This window comes from Hypanus sabinus, unplaced genomic scaffold, assembly GCF_030144855.1.
Source record: "Hypanus sabinus isolate sHypSab1 unplaced genomic scaffold, sHypSab1.hap1 scaffold_558, whole genome shotgun sequence".
NCBI lineage: Eukaryota > Metazoa > Chordata > Chondrichthyes > Myliobatiformes > Dasyatidae > Hypanus > Hypanus sabinus.
The window spans coordinates 194,167-212,443 of record NW_026781419.1 but is presented as its reverse complement, the minus strand read 5'-3'; the positions used below and the strand labels follow the sequence as shown (position 1 = coordinate 212,443).

At 43.4% G+C, this 18,277-nt stretch overlaps 1 protein-coding gene across 2 annotated transcripts in view; it reads left to right on the top strand.

The window, feature by feature from the left end:
* The window catches only part of LOC132389407 (oocyte zinc finger protein XlCOF6-like), a 48,533-nt gene that overhangs the window by 15,421 nt on the left and 14,835 nt on the right, over positions 1–18,277 (top strand). For both annotated transcript variants that reach the window (XM_059961929.1, XM_059961928.1), the window contains one exon: positions 10,683–10,852. The gene's annotated coding sequence lies outside the window, so the exon portion shown is untranslated. The remainder of the gene's footprint in view (positions 1–10,682; positions 10,853–18,277) is intronic.

Sequence of the window (18,277 nt, the reverse complement as noted above, 5' to 3'; positions counted from 1 at the left end):
GATCAGATTATGCTCCAGTTTACTGGTGGAAGATATTACTTTGCTGTTAGAGAATGACCTGGCAGATGGTAAAGTTGTTCCTGCAGTGCAGTTGACAACTAAGCCAACCACTGTCGACCCACAGATGGATTTTAACATTTATCCTTCCTGCGCAGTAACTCACAGTATGGCTAAAAAGTCTGCCGACGCAGACATTTCTGTGCAGCATGATTCTGATACCCATGACAGCCAAAATCGGGATTCAGATTATGCTGACTTGTCAGGGACTTTTCTGCCTTCAGTGTTTAAACAGTATTCATGTAGACAGTCTGATGAGAAAGATTTATCCCTGTCTAGGAAGTAGTTTATAGCAGAACAGAACTGGGACCCTGAGATTGAAGCTTTAAAAGAAACAGCTCTTTCTGATGATGAGATTAAGAAAGTGCCAGTAGGGTATTATCTCAAGGATGGAGTGTTAATGAGGAAGTGGATGCCGCCTGCTATACCTGCAAGTGAGGAATGGGCAATTGTTCACCAAGTTGTAGTTCCTAAAGTTTACAGGACTGAAAATTTAACTTTGGCCCACAGTATGTACTTTGGTGGCCATTTTGGAGTGAATTATACTGTAAAAAGGATTATGAAGGAATTTTACTACCTAATTTGAGGAAAGATGTTGTGATCTTTTGCAGAACCTGTCACACTTGTCAAGTTGTGGGTAAACCTGATCAGGTCATACCAATGGGCCCACTCCAGCCTATACCTGCATTCGGTGAACCCTTTTCCAAAGTTATAGTGGGTTGTTTTGGCCTATTGCCAAAGACTAAAGGAAGCCATCGGTATTTGCTAACTATTATGAATACCTCATCCAGATTCCCAGAGGCACTACCTCTCAGGAATATGAAAGCTCAAACTGTGACGAAGGCTCTTACCAAGTTTTTTACTTTATTTGGTTTGCCCAAAGAAATCCAATCTGATCAAGGAAGTAATTTTACATCTGGATTATTCCAGCAGGTAGTTTGTGAACTGGGAGCTAAACGAATTACATCGTCTGTGTACCATCCAGAATCACAAGGGGTTTAGAAAGATTTCATTCTACCCTCAAAACAATGATTAAGACATACTGTGTTGAAAATGGAAAAGACTGCGATGAAGGAATACATTTGCTTTTGTTCGCAGTAAGAGAGTCAGTACAGGAATCACTGGGCTTTAGTCTATTTGAACTTGTGTTTGGTCAGAGAGTGAGGGACCTTTGACCTTGTTACAGGAACAGTGGATTGATGGGATGTACATGTTAACTTGTCAGACTATGTTTTGAAATTCAAAATCAAACTACACCAGTCCTGTAGTCTAGCAAGACAAAATTTAAAGATTTCTCGAAACACAATGAAGTTTTGGTTTGATTAGTGGGCTTGCGAAAGAAAATACCAGGTGGGGGATAAGGTGCTTGCTTTATTTCCAATGTGGGTGAATCCACTTAAGGCGAAACTCAATGGACCGCATGAAATAATCTCTCGTTAACTATGTGAATTATGTTATTAAAAGACCTGACCAACGTAAACCAACACAGGTGGTACACATAAATAAGATAAAGCCTTATGTTGACAAGCAGGCACCATCTGTGAGTGTTGTCAAAACATTTGAATCTGGCAACCCTGAGAATGAAACAATTGACTCGTCCGAGACTTTTCACAAGCCAAACACTGTCCCAGTTAAGCTAATGAACTCGGTTGTTCAAGAAATCATTGATAACAAGTTGGCTCATCTGCAGCCAAAGCAACAACAACAGCTGAAGGAATTAATTCTGAAGTATAAAGATTTATTTCCCATCGTTCCCAAGCAAACTCCGGTCACAGTATATGACGTAGATATTGGTCAAGCCAACCCAATTAAACAATATTGTATTGTATGAATATATTGTATATTGTAACAATGAATATTGTATGAATGTAGAAGAGTGTAAATTGGCTGAGCAAGAAATTGAATATATGCTGAACAATGGTATTATTAGGCCTGTGATTATGGACTGTGCCTCTAAGAACCATGTCTGTAAAAGAGAGAGAGAGACAAGCACAAGCAGCTTGTTACAGAGACAGATAGAGCGGAGGGCCTGCATGAAGGACAGCTGGTGTTCAGCACAATGGTATTTAAAGGAGCATTGCTGTTTTTTTCATAGGACAGGCAGACACACAAAGGCTAGTGGGAAGAGTTGTCAGTGAAGTTTTAAATGCTCTCGCGTGTGGGGTTGAGGATCAGTTATGAGAAATCGGTCTGTGACTATTAGTGCATGTGAGAGCAACCCTGTGAAATCTGCTGAAACCCTTGCCTGGGTTGGTAGATTTCACTTGAAGAAGAAGCTCTTTAGTTGCTCGCATTTGACTACATTGGAAGATTCGGAGAACATCGACACCTGTTTACTTGGATGCCAAATCTCTCACTCACTTCAATCCCGTGAACTGAACTGAATATCCTTACCACACCAGCGTAAGATTGTATCATTTACCACCTAAGTTTGGGACATATATATTTAAAACTATATATGCATAACTCTGCTAAATTTTGCACTGATTATGGAAAGGTAAATGCAGTAACAATAACAGATGCCTATCCTATCCCTCAGTTGAATGATTGCATCGTAAGGTTGGAAAAGCTATATTTCTAACAAAGATTGATCTGTTGAGAGATTATCGGTGTGTTCCGTTGACGGACGGAGGTAGAGAAATTTCTGTGTTTCTGACACCATCTGGGTTGTACGATTACAATGTTTTGCCGTTTGGAATGAAAAATGCCCCAGGAACATTCCAGAGAATGATTGATTCTGTAATTCGAGGGTTGGAACACACAGATACCTGTTCTAATGACGTAGTCACTGGGAGTGACACTTGGGAAGAGCATATCTCTGCAGTAGAAAAACTGTTTGACAGGCTTTCCCAGGCCAGCCTTACAGTTAACTTAGCTAAGAGTGAACTTGGCCATGCCACTGTGACCTATGATGGCTATGTTGTAGGTCAAGTCAAGTTGGCTTCTGTTCAGGCAAAAGTCCAGGTAATTTTCTGAAGTTTCTATTCCGACTGGTAACAAGGCTCTTGGAAGGTTTCTGGGAATGGTTGGATATTATCGTAAGAACTTTGTAAGAGCTTTGCTGGTATCGCTCTTCCGCTGACTAATCTCCTGAAGAAGGGTGACAAGTTTGTTTGGACCAAGTCTTGTCAGGAGATTGATTGAAAATTATTATTTGAGATTAGGCCTATCAATGTAGTGTCGTCAACAAATTAAATTCACAGATTGGAGCTGTGAGTGGCGACACAAGTTGTGAGTGCACAGAGAGTAAAGGAGGGGGCCAGGGAGACAACCATGTGGGGTATATGTGCTGAGGGTCAGAGAGACAGAGTGAGGGAGCCCACTCTCGCAATCTGACAGGAAGTCCAGGATCCAGCTGCACAAGACAGGGTGAAGGCCGAGGTCTCTGAGCTTCTTGTCGATACGTCACGCCTTCGTATGGCTACTGCTCTGCCCATGACCGCAAGGAACTGCAGAGAACTTTGGTGTGCAGAGAACATCAGAGAAACAAGCCTCCCCTCAATGGACTCTTCCTACACTTCCCCTGCCTCGGAAAAGCAGGCCATGTACTCAATGATCCTCACAACCTGGACATTCTTGCTGCAAATCCGCTCTCTCTTCAAGTAAGCGATACAAAGGCGCTAAAGCGCGTACCACCCGGCTCAAGGTCGACTTCCTGTCTGCGGTTATAAGCAAAATGAATGATAAAATGGACTCGGCCTCACAATGTAACTCGACGTGACACTGCACCATATGTCTATCTGCACTGCACTTTCTCTGCAGCCATAATGCTTTGTTACAGTTATTGTCTTGTTGTATATCAACTGAATGTACTGTCATAATGTATTGATCTGTGTGGATGGTACGTCAGGCAAGAGTTTCACTGTAGCTCAGTACATGATGATAATAAACAATATCCCCATTTTAATTGTCGGGAAATATTAGACAGACAGAGCTTCCGCTTTGGAACCACAGAAGGAAACTTAACTGTTGCCTTTTCTGAGGAATACCAATAAATAGAAAAGGCTTCAATCTCACATTACGGTAACTGGGATCAGGTGACCGGTGGTGGGTCTCCCATATCAATATCAGAATCAAGTTTAATTGCACCAGCATATGTCATGAAATTTGTTGTCTCTGCGGCAGCGGTAGAACCTAACTCATAACAATAGATTTTAACAGCTATGAGTTAAGAAAATATACACATTCTATAGTTAAATTAAATAAGTAGTACAAAATTTAAAATAATACAAATGTAATAAACTATTTTAATTGTGTGGAATTATTTGACTGACTGGGTTGTTGCTTTGGAAATTCTGGAGTGAAGCTTAGCTGAACTGTACACATTTATGAGAAGCTCAGATAAATCAAAAGGCTAAATTCTCACATAAAGGGGTCACACATCCAGAAACATTGGCTGCACTTCAGCAGGTAAAAACATTTCAATGAAATATGCTGAAAATATTGCAGGAAGAGAACATTGTCCACCCACAATGAGAGGAAGCGACAGATCCGGATCTCACTGCCTTGACTGAATGGGTGAAAGGTGAAGCTACACGTACATGTAGAGCAGTGACCCGCTGATGCTGCAGATCTGCAGAGAAACGTGAACAGGAAACGGGATCAGGTGACGGGTGGAGAGTCTCACACCTGAACCAGTGTCTCTGCTCCTCACACTTCACACGCTGCCCGACCCATCTGTTGCATTCCTCACATTATTCCATACTTACACCAGATACATGTTTAGTTTTGCTCTCCATATCTTCCCTGTCCCTTTCCCTCCAACCCCAGGTCACAGAGTCTTGGGCTCAATTCCCATCCCAATACAACACACAATTCAGACGCAAACAGGAAATGTTCAGTGTTCATTTAAATCAGTCTATGTTTATAAACACTAATTTCTATTCATATTCCTCCGGCCTCACTGGACAGGAACACTGAAACATCAAGTGAGAGACAACAAGAGGAGGCCATTCAGCCCCTCTAACCATCAATAAAATGGCGGCTGCTCTCTCATCTCACATGTTTCTGCACGATGCACATTTCCTCGATCCCTTCGGTCTCCACATTTCTGCCGGCCTCTGTTTTATGTGAGGACGATCACAGAGTCTTCACTGCCCACTGTGGTGTGTTTTTAGGGATATTCCCCACCCTCAGAGTGGAGACATTTCCCCTCATCTCAGTCCGGAACAGTCCATCCCCTTTTTCATAGACTGGGATCCCTGGTTCAACTGGTAATGATGTTGTGCATATCAATGTGTTCACCTCTCAGTCCTAAATGAAAGGGTTATCGCATTTGATCTTTCTCCATATGATGACCTCACCACTCCAGGGATCAGTCTGGTGAATCTTCATTGCACTCTCTATAACAAATACTCTCTAACCTCTTTGTTAATCCTCTACGGAATTATTTTCCATCTTCTGCAGCCCCGTGTTGCCCCAACCACTCAACTCCCACCCCTGTCACTATTTCCACCTTCCCACCTCGCCCCTCACCTGAATCCACCTCTCACTCCCCAGCTCTTGCCCCATCCCCATCCCTCACCTCCTTTCTCTGACTATTTCCCAACCACTCTCAGTCCAGAGCGAGGGTCTCGGCCGGAAATGTTGACGGTCCATTTCCCTCCACAGATGCTGCCCGACCCACTGAGTTCCTCCGGCAGTTTCTTCTTTGGTCTGTATAACCCGTGTTAGTATGGGGAGCGGGATTTTACACCATATTCCAGGTACAGTCTCAACAAAACCCAAATAACTGTCACTTTGCGCAGACCATTGGCTCCAATTGCAGGGCAACTGTGTGCCGGTGTTTGCCCCCCAATGTGGTGAATCCGTCTGCTCGCCACCACCGTGGGTTCAGTCATTTCCACAGATGAGCCCCTCCTGTCCCCACCGGGACAAACATCCTGTCCGCCCCCCTCACACCATCTTCATCCTTTCAGTAAAATCATCCTCCTCTATCCCGGAATCGCCGATGGGCCGAGCGGTCTCCTCCTACCTCTCAGTGATACATCAGACTCCGGCCTCAGGAGATGCTTCACAAACGCCCCAACTTCCCTTGGACGGAAATGGAAATAAATCAGAAAGCGGACATTTACTTTGGGATTTGTTCCGCCCTGACGGGAGATTGACACTTTAGTGGGAAAGTTTCCGCGAGGCAATGTCCACTTGGCTTGTCTGCCTCCATTACTGGTTGTAACCAGTGATTGACATTGCTTCGCATCAACGGGAGTAGCGCAGCCCCTGAAGCTTTGGTTTACAGCGGTGGGGGTGGGGACGGTCACGCGATTGGTGGCTCAGCCGTTAAACCGATAAAGCTCGAGCTCACCAGCGGGTGGGTGATGTAAGACACCACGCACGCGAGGGCAGGTCCTGGTGTGGGCAGCCCATGTGTGACGTCAGGCGCGTGAATTCGCGTGTGTGACGTCACCTGTGTGGGAGCGCTTGTAATTAAAACACCTGAATGGACGTTTCTGATCATTCCAGTGGGACAACAACATTAATCTCGGGTTTCATCACTGAATCCAGTGTTGTGAGATGTAAAGTCCCCTGATATGTGTCCGGCTGTGCCGTGTTGTTGGTGGAGTGGGCAGCGTGGTGTTTGTCTCGATTCGGGTCACAACACCAGAATTGCCAGCGGGGTCCACACACAGTGTATTAGTCAACAGAAAACCTCTCGTCCCTGCAGTCTTTGTCTCCTGGTAAACTCAACACCCTGACACTGTGGACCATAAACACCCCTTCCTCTCAGAGTCAGGGAATCATTCAGAGAGCTGATCGCTGGGAGGAATTATATTTATTGGTCATTAAAGTTCGCCCAGATTCGTTTGGACGGATTTGATGTGGAGTTCGGGGTGTCACAGTGAAAGGGCCGGACGGCCGATCTCTCTCCGTTGTACAAACATCTTTCCAGGTGAGGCGACACTTCACCTGTGAATCTTCCGGGGACGCCCGTTGTGTCCGCTGCTCCCGATGCGGCCGCCTCTACACTGGTGACACCAGCTCCTCCGCAGTTGTGCGGGGTAGGGTTGTTTTTTTGGGGGGCGGATCGATGTTATTGTTCCGTTTTGTGCGGGAGGGGTGGGTTTTGGGGGTTGATGATCGGGATGCCGTTCTTGTTGATGTGGGGGGTGGGGTGGGAGTTTGATTTTTCTCCCTGAAAGACTTTCATGCTCTTTCGTTGTTTTGTGGTTCTCTGGAGAAAAAATAAAACGCGAGTTGTTTATGGATACCTGCTTTGATAATAAACTGACCTTTGAACTATCCGCTCCCGGCGGGACTTCCCAGTGTCCAAACATTTTCATTCTCATTCCCATTCCCATTCCCGTTCCGACGTGTCAACCCATTGCCTCCTCTTGTGCCAAGTTAAGGCCACCCTCAGGGTCCAGGATCTGCACCTTATATTCCGTCTGGGTAGCTCCTCCCCCTAACCTGATGGCATGAATATCAATTTCTCCTTCCAGTGAACACTCCCCCTCTTCCTCTCTGATTTTTCACGTCCTCTCACGTGCTTATCACTTCCCTCTGGATTCTATTTTCTTCAGCTCTTGAGCTTTCCCATCCACCTGGCTTCAACCTATCACCATCCCGGCAGGCATTTTCTCGCCCGCCCCGATTTTATTTAGATATTTCCCCCATTCCATCTCAATCTTGAAGGAGGGTTCAGCTGGAAACGTCGACTGTCGACCCTTTTCGATCGATGCTGCCGGGTCTGCTGAGTTCCACCAGCCTTTTGTTTGTGCTGAGCTGGATTTCCTGCATGTGCAGACTTTGTCACGTTTGTGATTTGCCGCTCCGTTGTCCCACACGCCTCCGAGCACTGGGGGCGCTGTATGGACCTCCGACCACTGGTGGCCATGTGTACCTCCGACCGCTGGTGGTGCTGCGGAGAACATCCTGATAAACGCATGCGCACTGCCGAAAGCAGCTGTCGTTGGGGTGAGTGGAGTTTGATCCCGGCGGGTTTGTGTAAATCCGGGCCGGTTGCATTGGGAAAGGGCCGGGCCCGAGCTCTGCTGGACGGCTGGAGCAGGGGTGCAGTGCCAGTCTTTTAGCTGTCAGAGCTGTACGAGGGGTAATTGATAAGTTCGTGGCCTAATGTAATACAGCTCTTGGTACCTGCACTCTTTGAGTCATTTTGCAGAAAGTTTGAAGTTAATCAGTTTTGTGCTGTTTCCGTTGCAGATAACTGAAAATTGCTAGGTTTTGTAAAATTGACTCCTTTCATCTTAGGCCATGAACTTATCAGTCACCCCTAGTATGTCACACCCAATTTGTGTACCTGCTCCTTTCGTGTATTGGGCAACTTCCTTGTCCCATTCATTTGATGAGCAGGTACCCAAATTGGGGGTGTGTATATGTGTATATATATGTGTGTGTGTGTGCGTGTGGAAAGCTGCCGGAGCTGTACGAGGGATGATTGATAAGTTTATGGCCTATGTTAGGAGGTCTAGTTATACAGATCTCGGTACATGTATGTGATGTTCAACTATTTGAGTGATTATGAAAGTTTGAAATTAATCACTTTTGCCATATTTCTGTTTCAGATAATTGAAAATTGCAAGGTTTTCTAAAATCGACTCGTTCCACCTTAGGCCACGAACCTGTCAGTCACCCCTCTATGTCACACCCAATTTGTGTACCTGCTCATTTCATATACTGGGCAACTTCCCTGTCCCATTCATGTGATGAGCAGTTACACAAATTGGGGGGGGGGGGTGCTTGTGTGTGTGTGTGTGTGTGTGTGTGTGTGTGTATATGAATTGAGCTTTTTATAATGTCAAACTCTAAACCAAGGTGAAAGAAATATATATGATTTCCAGAGCTCCACAGAAATACAGTGATAAATAAAACATTAACATGCTTATAACCAATCACTGCATTTCAGTATGTAACTGGTACAATAAAGCATATAACACTTAATTTAATAATAATACAAATATTGCACAGTTGCATTCACTAATTATCATAAAATATAATGATCAACCAAGTGAAATAAGGTTGTTTGCTTAGAAGCCATAAGGTTGTTAGTGAGAAAAATTTACTTTTGTATTAGTGAGTAATCCACGGACCACCACAGTCACAGCTCCAGGAGTTCACCAAAAGCTATCAAATATCTTATCTTAATGTTATTGGTAGTATTTTCCTCACCAGCCACCAACCCCTCTCCCTAACCCCAGTTTCCTTAAAATTCCCTCTATTTAATATGCGGCCGCTGTTAAATTCCCTGCTTGTTTATTTTTTTACTTATTTTCTAACGGAAGTGCTGGAGTGGTGCTCCGGTGAGGTCCGGAGGTGCTCTGCACCCCTGTTTAGATCCAAGTAAACTGGACCCGGGGATCAAGCTGCCCCGGTTTATGAGGTGTTGAGCGAGTATTTCTGGTCTGGGATCTAGTGTTTTTTACAGAGGTGCTGGAGTGGTGCTCCGGTGAGCTCCGGAAGTGCTCTGCACCCCTGTTTAGATCCAAGTAAAATGGACCCAGAGATCAAGCTGCCCGGGTTCATGAGGTGTTGAGTGAGTATTTCTGGTCTGGGATCAAATGTTTGCTTCTGGAGTTCCTTTGGAAGCAATGCTGCTAATCTGAGGAGAGAATGAGTTTGTATTCCATCCCTCACAAGGACAGGCTGTGAGTAAATGAGCTGTTCTGTGTTTGAACCAGTAGAAATAGACCTGGGGGGTTCAGTGTTCGAACTGTGTTTGGGAATTCCTCCTCGCTGTTACCTGTCTGTCAGACAGTAGGAATCAAACAGGAACTCATGTTGCTGGAAATCTGCACTAAAAATGAAAAGTTCTGAATCCATTCTGACAAAAGATTGTGAACCTGAATCGTTAAATTTGTTGCTCTCCCCACAGCAGTTCCTTACCTTTTGAGCGATTCTGGTGATTCCGGTTTCTTTTAATTCCATTCACTCGGGAATGGTTTAAATTTCCTGATGGTCTGTTATACTTGGGAATGTGTTCAGTGCAGTTGTTACTAACAAGATTCACCTGAATAATCTCAGGGATGATCGGCTTTATGTTTGAGGAGCATTTGATGGTTGTGGACCTGTGCTCAATGGGGTTCAGAGGAACGGTGGGGTTGGTGGAGGGATGTATGGTTAAGTAAACCTACCGAATGCTGGAAAGCCTGGATACAGTGGACATGGAGAGGATGTTTCCATTAGACAGAGAATCTGTGCCCTGACAGCACAGGCTCAGAATAAAGATGCTTACCTTTAAAATTGAGTTGAGAAAAATTTCTTCATCCAAAAGATGACTGAACTGTGGAATTTGTTGCTGCAGAGGTTGGTTGAGGCTGCCATTTGGGTATATTTATGGCAGAGATTAATATACTCATGATTGCTAAGTAGCTTCAGGGTTACAGCAGGAAGTCAGGGATATGGTGTTGGAATAAATCTCAGCCATGGTTGAGTGGTGGAGCAGATTTGATGGATGGAATCACCTAATTCTGTTCCTGCATCTTACATCTTACCATGACAGAACGATGACTCCTTCCTATCCCACATCAGGTTTTGTGACGTGTCAGGGACAATTACAGATTTGTTCACTGAGTTCATTATATTTGTCTTCAATATTTAGAGTTCAGTGAGCAGAAATATTTTGTTGTCCTTTGTATTGTTAACATGCTTCATTATCTTTCATGTTAAAGTTAGACCTGCGGTGAGAGATTTATTGGAAGAAAAACCCACAACTGGAAGCAAACCACGACTGAAGATGAGGGAACAGCAGCAAGTGAACCAGCCCGAGGACTGAGAGCACTGACTGGAGAGAAACCCTTCTGACTCAGGATTTCCATTGATTCAGTCAGGAGCAAGTCTGGTGAGTCTCATTTACTCAAACACTGGTCCTTTAGACATTACATACTTATAAAAGGAAGGTAGGGAATAGTTGGAGTGAGCTGAATGTGACCAGAAATACTATCAGACCAGTTGCAATCATTCCAGGTCTGGTAATGTGCTATCAGTATCCCAGCTCTTTAAAGTCTCTCACATTCCCTCAGTGTTTGCTCATTTGAAGAACTTGTATCTTCTGAAGTAGCTTTTGGTCGGTTCTGAGTGTGGGGAGGGAAAGAGGGGTGTTTATATTTACTATCCTGCAAAAGGAGGTAATTGTTTACAATTACCTGCTGCAGACTCACTGCCCATACCCTGTACATTCTCAACCAGATTATTGACATCGATGACAAGTAGCAATGGGTGTCACCCTGGGGAGCTCCAGGAGGCACGGGCCTTGACTCCAATAAACAGCCTCCCATCATCACCATCTGCTTCCTACCATCGAGCTGTTCCCAGACTCTGGGCTCTGTGACAAACACAATGTTAGTAGAAAGATTAGACTGTGAGTAATATAAAGAGATATTTGTTGCTTCCTGAAAGCTGTCTGATGCAATGGACCTGATCCTCCTTTTCTCACAACATGATCTGCCCTAGGACTCTTCCTCCCGGGTCACACTGTGTCCGATAACCCACATCGCCAACCTCCCTCCACCCTGCCAGTAACCCCACAACTTTCCCACCATTTACCCCACACCCATACACGTAAACAGATCCTCGTTACCGACATCCACTCTCACTGCTTGGGGAACCAGAACTAACTGATCCTACATTCCTGGCCCAGACTGTCCAGCCGTCTGGGTGGGTCCCGGCCCTTTCCCACTGCAATCGCCTTTCGATTTATACAAACTTGAAATCAGATCCTTCCTCATCGCTGCCCAACCAGGCTCAGAACTTGTTAAGGAGCCTCATGTGTGGCACCTTGTCAAAGGTCTGAAAATCCAAGTACACAACATCAACCAATTCTCCTTTGTCTACTCTGCTTATTATTTCTCAAAGCATTCCAACAAATTCATCAGGCAAGATTTTCCCTTGCAGAAACAATGTTCAGTCCAGCGTATTTTATCTTGTGCCTCCAAGTCTCCCAAACTCACATCCTTAACAACATCGACTCCAACATCTTTCTTACCACTCTCAGACTAAGTAGCCTATAGTTTCCTTTCTTCTGCCTCTCTCCCTTCTTGAAGAGTGGAGTGACATTTCTGAAATCTTTATGGGTTGAGCTAAGAAATCGCAGGGGTAAAAGGACCATGATGGCAGTTATCTACAGGCCTCTAAACAGCTGCAGTGATGTGGACTGCAAATTACAACAGGAAATCGGCTGTACCGGATTGGGTATTGTGTAATGAACCAGAGGTGATTTGAGAGATGGAAGTGAAGGTAGTGATAACAACATGATTGAGTTCACTGTGAAATTTGAGAAAGAGAAGCCAAAATCCGATGTGTCGGTATTTCAGTGGAGTAAAGGAAATTACAGTGGCATTGGACAGGAACTGGCCAAGGTTGATTGGAAAGAGACACTAGCGGGAAGGACGGCAGAGTAGCAGTGGCTGGAGTTTATGCGAGAAGTGAGGAAGGTGCAAGACAGATATTTTGCAAAGAAGAAGACATTTTTGAATGGAAAAAGGATGCGTCAGTGGCTGACAAGAGAAGTCAAAGCCAAAGTAAAAGCAAAGCAGAGGGCATATGGTTATGGGGTTCTGCTTCTACAACATGATACAAAACATGGCCAAAGGCTCTGTAGGACACAGACAATAATCAAAATTAATACAATCAGACTTCCGAAATGCAAAAACAACCTCCAGAAGCCCTCGAATATGTTGAAGGGCCAGGGCCACCCCCCTGCCTTACTGGTCCCAAAATTATGTAGCTTACTGCCAACATCTTGAATTTTCTGAATCTCTTGGGTTATGTGTTTAGACAAGTCAGTAATATTGGAAGATCTATCATGGATTTAAGTACAGCATTCATTACCTGTGATAGCACAGGTCCCTCCTTTTTCTGCTAATATAAAGTCATGGACCACCCGATTCTGTCGCACTGTTTGGCAAATTTGGGTGTGGTTCCATGCCGCTGCCCTGTTCTTTCTCCCGGCAGCCAGGGGTAGGCCCTATTTCCACAAAGCCAATAAGTTCCATTTAGTGGTTCAGGGGTATCATTAGTTTGACTCTTGGTACAGTTACTACTTCCCACTTGATAGGGTGAACTCTCATTCTGGTTACACCAGCAAGTTGTACTAGTGTTACGTATTCAGGCAACAATAAATATATGAGTTTGGCAAGGGTTTCTTATAACAAACAACTCGTTTATTAAGCACAGAAAACAAACCCCCCCAAAAGTAAACAAACACTACCGTAACCGGAAACAGCTGCTGTGCGGCAGCCCAAACAGTTCTTAAAGTGATATTGCAAAAACAGTTCTTTAAAGTGGTATTGCCAAAAGTTCGATATGCTCACAGTCCATTTAAAAGGAGAGACTTTATAAGACGATTTAAATTCTCTTTCACGTCGCTTGGCTTCGATCCCCGACGTCGAACTTCCCATGAAGAATTTACGAAACGAAACGGCTTAAAGGCACTGACCTTTCCTTCTTCACTACCTTCAATCCTTTCTGGTAAAACCCAGGGATTAACACGAAGATAGTCAACAAAATCCTTCCGTATAAGGATCAAACAAACGTTGAAACCCGTTTCACCGTAGAAAGCGATTCTCCTCGACCTTTAACTCTCGAACTTCGATCTTCACTCTCCACTGTCTCTAGCAGAATCGTAAAGAACCTGTTGGCAATGACCTTTTAAACTTTAGGCATTAGATAAAAGCTTCATCCTTCAACTAAACTGCGTCATCACCTAAAACACGCAGTGGCATGAAGTCAACTTGGCAAATCCAGCCACGAACTGCCCCTCCTCACAGGGTGGGGTCTTCCTTTTATAACCTGTAAAAAAAAAAAAAACCTGTCACATGATCTCTACTGGCGGGAAAATTATGTCATTCCACCATCACAAGACCATACCTCAAGTCCAGTATAGCTTCAACCCCAGTCATGTGACAAGTGTACCACTGTCATGTGTCACAAGCACTTAACACTAGCCACTGCTGGAGACGTAACTCCTACCCCCGGCCATAGCTTGGAGGGGTCTTGTGGAGGAGGTCTACGACTCCAACACTCAAAGCAACACCATCCCCAGTCTCGCCTTCCAGACCTGGATATGGTGCAATTGACAATGCTACCATTACGGCTATCAGAAAACACCAGAATTGAATTGACTGCGCTAGTATTCAGGGGCACCACTGACATAGTCTTACCCTGTTGGAGAATTCTGGCACATACCCAACATGCTCCCCGCTCAACTTGCTTAGCAAAGGTGTGGTAGAGGGACAGGAAACTGTTAAACTGGGGGCCTCCCAAGACAGGGGCAGGTTCCCTTAGGGTCATTAAAATCAGCATTAACCAGTACATTATTCAGTCTTATCAGTTCTGCCAGTAACTTGTTTACAGTCCGTTCGATGTATCCGCCGGAGCTGCCCTTCCACCATCACTGCAGGAGGTGTTGTCAGTAGCACTTGGTACAGTCCTCTCCAGTTCAGTCCCAACTTCTTATCATCCCAGTTCTTGAGCAGGACAATTCTCTAGGCTGGATGGTGGAGTAGTCACCTGTAGTTTGGGGTTCATCCTCTCGATAGGCTTGTCGTACCTGTGAATGCAAGCTTTGGAGAGTGTTAGTTACTTTGCATAAATATTTTCCCATCTCCTCCCCCAAGGTATGCATATCCAATGTTGCAGGTAAGCTCTCAGGGAGGAGCGGCAGACAAGGTCGGGGTCCCCATGGGGTTCTCATGGGCTTCCTGTAGATAATTTCTGCCAGTGATAGCCCTGTCTAACTTGATGGCGTGATTCTCATCTGGAATAGGACTAAGGGTAAAACCTTCAATCAGGTCAATCCAGTTTCTTGTGTAAGTTTTGCCAACTTATCTTTCAAAGTACCATTGGTTCGTTCCAATGTCGCTGCGTTCAGATGATGGGTGCAGTGGAACTGCTGTTTTATAGCAAGTTCTTTACAGATTTCCTCATTTATTTTGGCCCATTGTCCGAACTTATCATTTCTGAAAGTCCATAGTGTTACGTATTCAGGCAACAATATATATATGAGTTCAGCAAGGGATTATATAACAAACAAAACTTTTATTAAACACTGAAAACAAACCCCCCAAAAGTAAACAAACTTGATGAGTTTGTATCTCCTTAGGTAATCCAAAATAAGTGAAGAATTTTATAATTCTTATAATTTATATTTTTCAATTTGTCATTGTTTTAGCTTTTATATTGGTAAGTGGTACTAACTTAAGTGGCTAAGTGGCTAAGTGGTGTGGCTAAGTGGCTTATATTGGCTAAGTGGCTTATATTGGCTAAGTGGCTTATATTGGCTAAGTGGTACTGCCTCTGGAAACCTAGACAAAGTACACATAATAGTCAACAAATACTGATAACCAGTTTTTGTCTTTGGTAATGGACCAACACAATCTATAATAACTTAAGAAAATGGTTCACCAAGTGCTGGAATAGGTTGTAATGGAGCTACTGGTGTAACCTGATTTGGTTTACCCACAATTTGACAAGTATGGCACATTTTGCAAAACATCGCCACATCTTTTCTTAGACCAGGCCAGTAAAAATGTTTTAAAATGTTGTCCACAGTTTTCCTTACCCCTTGATGTCCACCGAAAGGCACACTATGAGCTAAAGTCAAAATCTCATTTCAATAATCTTTGGGTACAACTACCTGGTAAACAACATTCCAATCCTCACTTGCAGGAATTGTAGGCGATCTCCACTTCCTCATCAACCCCCCTTTTTCCAAGTAATATCCTAATGGCACCTTCTCAATTTCACTACCTAGTAAAGCTTGCTCTCTTAGTTTTATAATCTCAGAGTGTCTATTCTGCTCTGCTATCATCTCCTTCCGAGACAGAGATAAATCTTCATAGTCAGATTTCCCCCAAGAATCTTGATCAATCAACGAAGATAAGAAAGTCTCTGACACATCCGCAAAACTCGAATCCTAAGTTGAACAGTCCTGAGTAACAACCTCATTTTGCACGTCAATCTTTTTAGCCATAGCTCTAGTCACAATACAGGAAGAATCTGTGTTAGAATTCAACTCTGGTTCCTCTGACTCCATTGTCAAATGCACTTCAGGAAAAACTTGTCCACCTGCCAAGTCATTACCTAACAATAAAGAAATACCCTTCACAGGTAAGCTATGCTGTAATCGTACTTTAACAAATCCTGTAACGAACCCTGACTTTAAATTTACTTTATTTAATTTACCTCACGAGTATCAGACTCTTTAAACTTAAACACACTGTCTAACATCAGTGATTGAGAAGCTCCAGTATCCCTAAGGATTCTTATTGGCACCAGAGTAGATCCTTCTTTCAAAGATACAAAAGCTTCAGTTATAAAATGATCATATCCCTTCCTAACTTGTTCAGCCTGTAACAAAACCTCATTTGTGTTTATCAAACCCTGTAACTTTACAGGTGCTTCAGTATGTTGCACACAAGCATCTGGAACTGCTTCCTTCTCTTTCTTTTTCAAGCTGAAACAGTTAGCTATGACATGGCCAGGCTTCTTACACTAGTTACAATTAAAACCAAACTGACTTTCTGGTGTTCCAGAAACAAACTGGTTTTCCTTCCTCCTTACCTTTCTCATTAACTTCTGATTTAATTTCTGATTTACCTTGAGTCTCCATGTTATTTTTCCTCTTAAAAATTAAGCCCTGAGGAAATTTATTCGTATGGATTAAAACATACTCATCAGCTAATCTAGTACAGTCTTGCAATTTATCAGTATCCCTCTCATTTAAGTAGGTCCTTACTTCAACGGGAATGCTTCTTTTAAATTCCTCCATTAAAAACAGCTCTCTCAATTTATCATAGTCCCCATTTACATTTATAGAAGAAACCCATCTCTCAAAACACATAGCTTTATCGTAGGCAAATTCCACATAGGTTTTATCCCCAGACTTTTTCAGAGTTCTGAATCTTTCCCTATAAGCTTCTGGGACTAATTCATATGCTTTTAGAATATGCATTTTCACAATATCATAATCAAGTTCTTGTGCAGCAGTTAAAGCTGTGTAAACTTGTTGTGCTTTGCCTTTAATTACACTCTGTAACAACACTGACCGTTTATCTCTCGGCCACTCTGACATCCGAGCAATAGTTTCAAAATGTTGAAAATATCTTTCCACTTCTGTTTCACTAAATGGAGGGACCAATTTAATTTCTTGACTAGCAACAAATGGTTTTCTAGAAGCAGAAGACTGTTTCCCAGACCTTAATTCCTCCATTGCATATGCAAATGCTCTCTGCTTTTGTTCAGCCTCTAATTTACAACGCTCTAACATCATTTGTTCGATTTGTAACTGCATCTCCAGAGCACTTATTGGAAACGACTCTAAAATAGATACATTAAAAACACCCGAATCCACATAGTGTGACGCGATTTTTCTCTGTATGACAGCCATAGATGTAGTCGTCAAAATACTTTTAAGTTGCAATCTACGAGCTATCTCAGAGACCTCAGTTTTTTTTGCCTTCACTAAGAACCCCGCGACTGGCGAAACCAGAAACTCATCAATATTCATTGTTGCCGAATACCACTCACAAGCCAATCAAACAAAAGAATCTAGTATTCTCCTTTTCCAAAACACCGATTCAAAAGTTAGCAACCATCTAAACTCGAACGATCCAATTCGGACGCAGCCCCCATATTTATGTTACGTATTCAGGCAACAATAAATATATGAGTTAGGCAACGGATTATATAACAAACAACACTTTTATTAAACACTGTAAACAAACCCCCCAAAAGTAAACAAACACTAACGTAACCGGAAACAGCTGCTGTGCGGCAGCTTAAACAGTTCTTAAAGCGATTTTGCAAAAACAGTTCTTTAAAGTAGTATTGCCAAAAGTTCAGAAATGCTCACAGTCCAATTAAAAGGAGAGACTTTATAAGACGATTTAAATTCTCTTTCACGTTGTTCTGCTTCGATCCCCGACGTCAAACTTTTCCCACAAAGAGTTTACGAAATGAAACGGCTTAAAGGCACTGACCTTTCCTTTATCACAATCTTCTGCTATCTCGCAGAGATTAACACGAGAACAGTCAATGAATTCCTTCCAAATAAGGATTAAATACGGTCGAACCTGTTTCACCGTCGAAATAGATTCTCCTCGATCTTTAACTCCCGAACTCCGATCCTCACTCTCCACTGATTCTCAACTAGTAGTATTGTAAAGAAACAGCTGGCAATGACCTTTTAAACTTTAGGCATTAGATAAAAACTTCATCCTTCAACTAAACTGCGTCATCACATTAAATCACGCAGTGGCATGAAGTC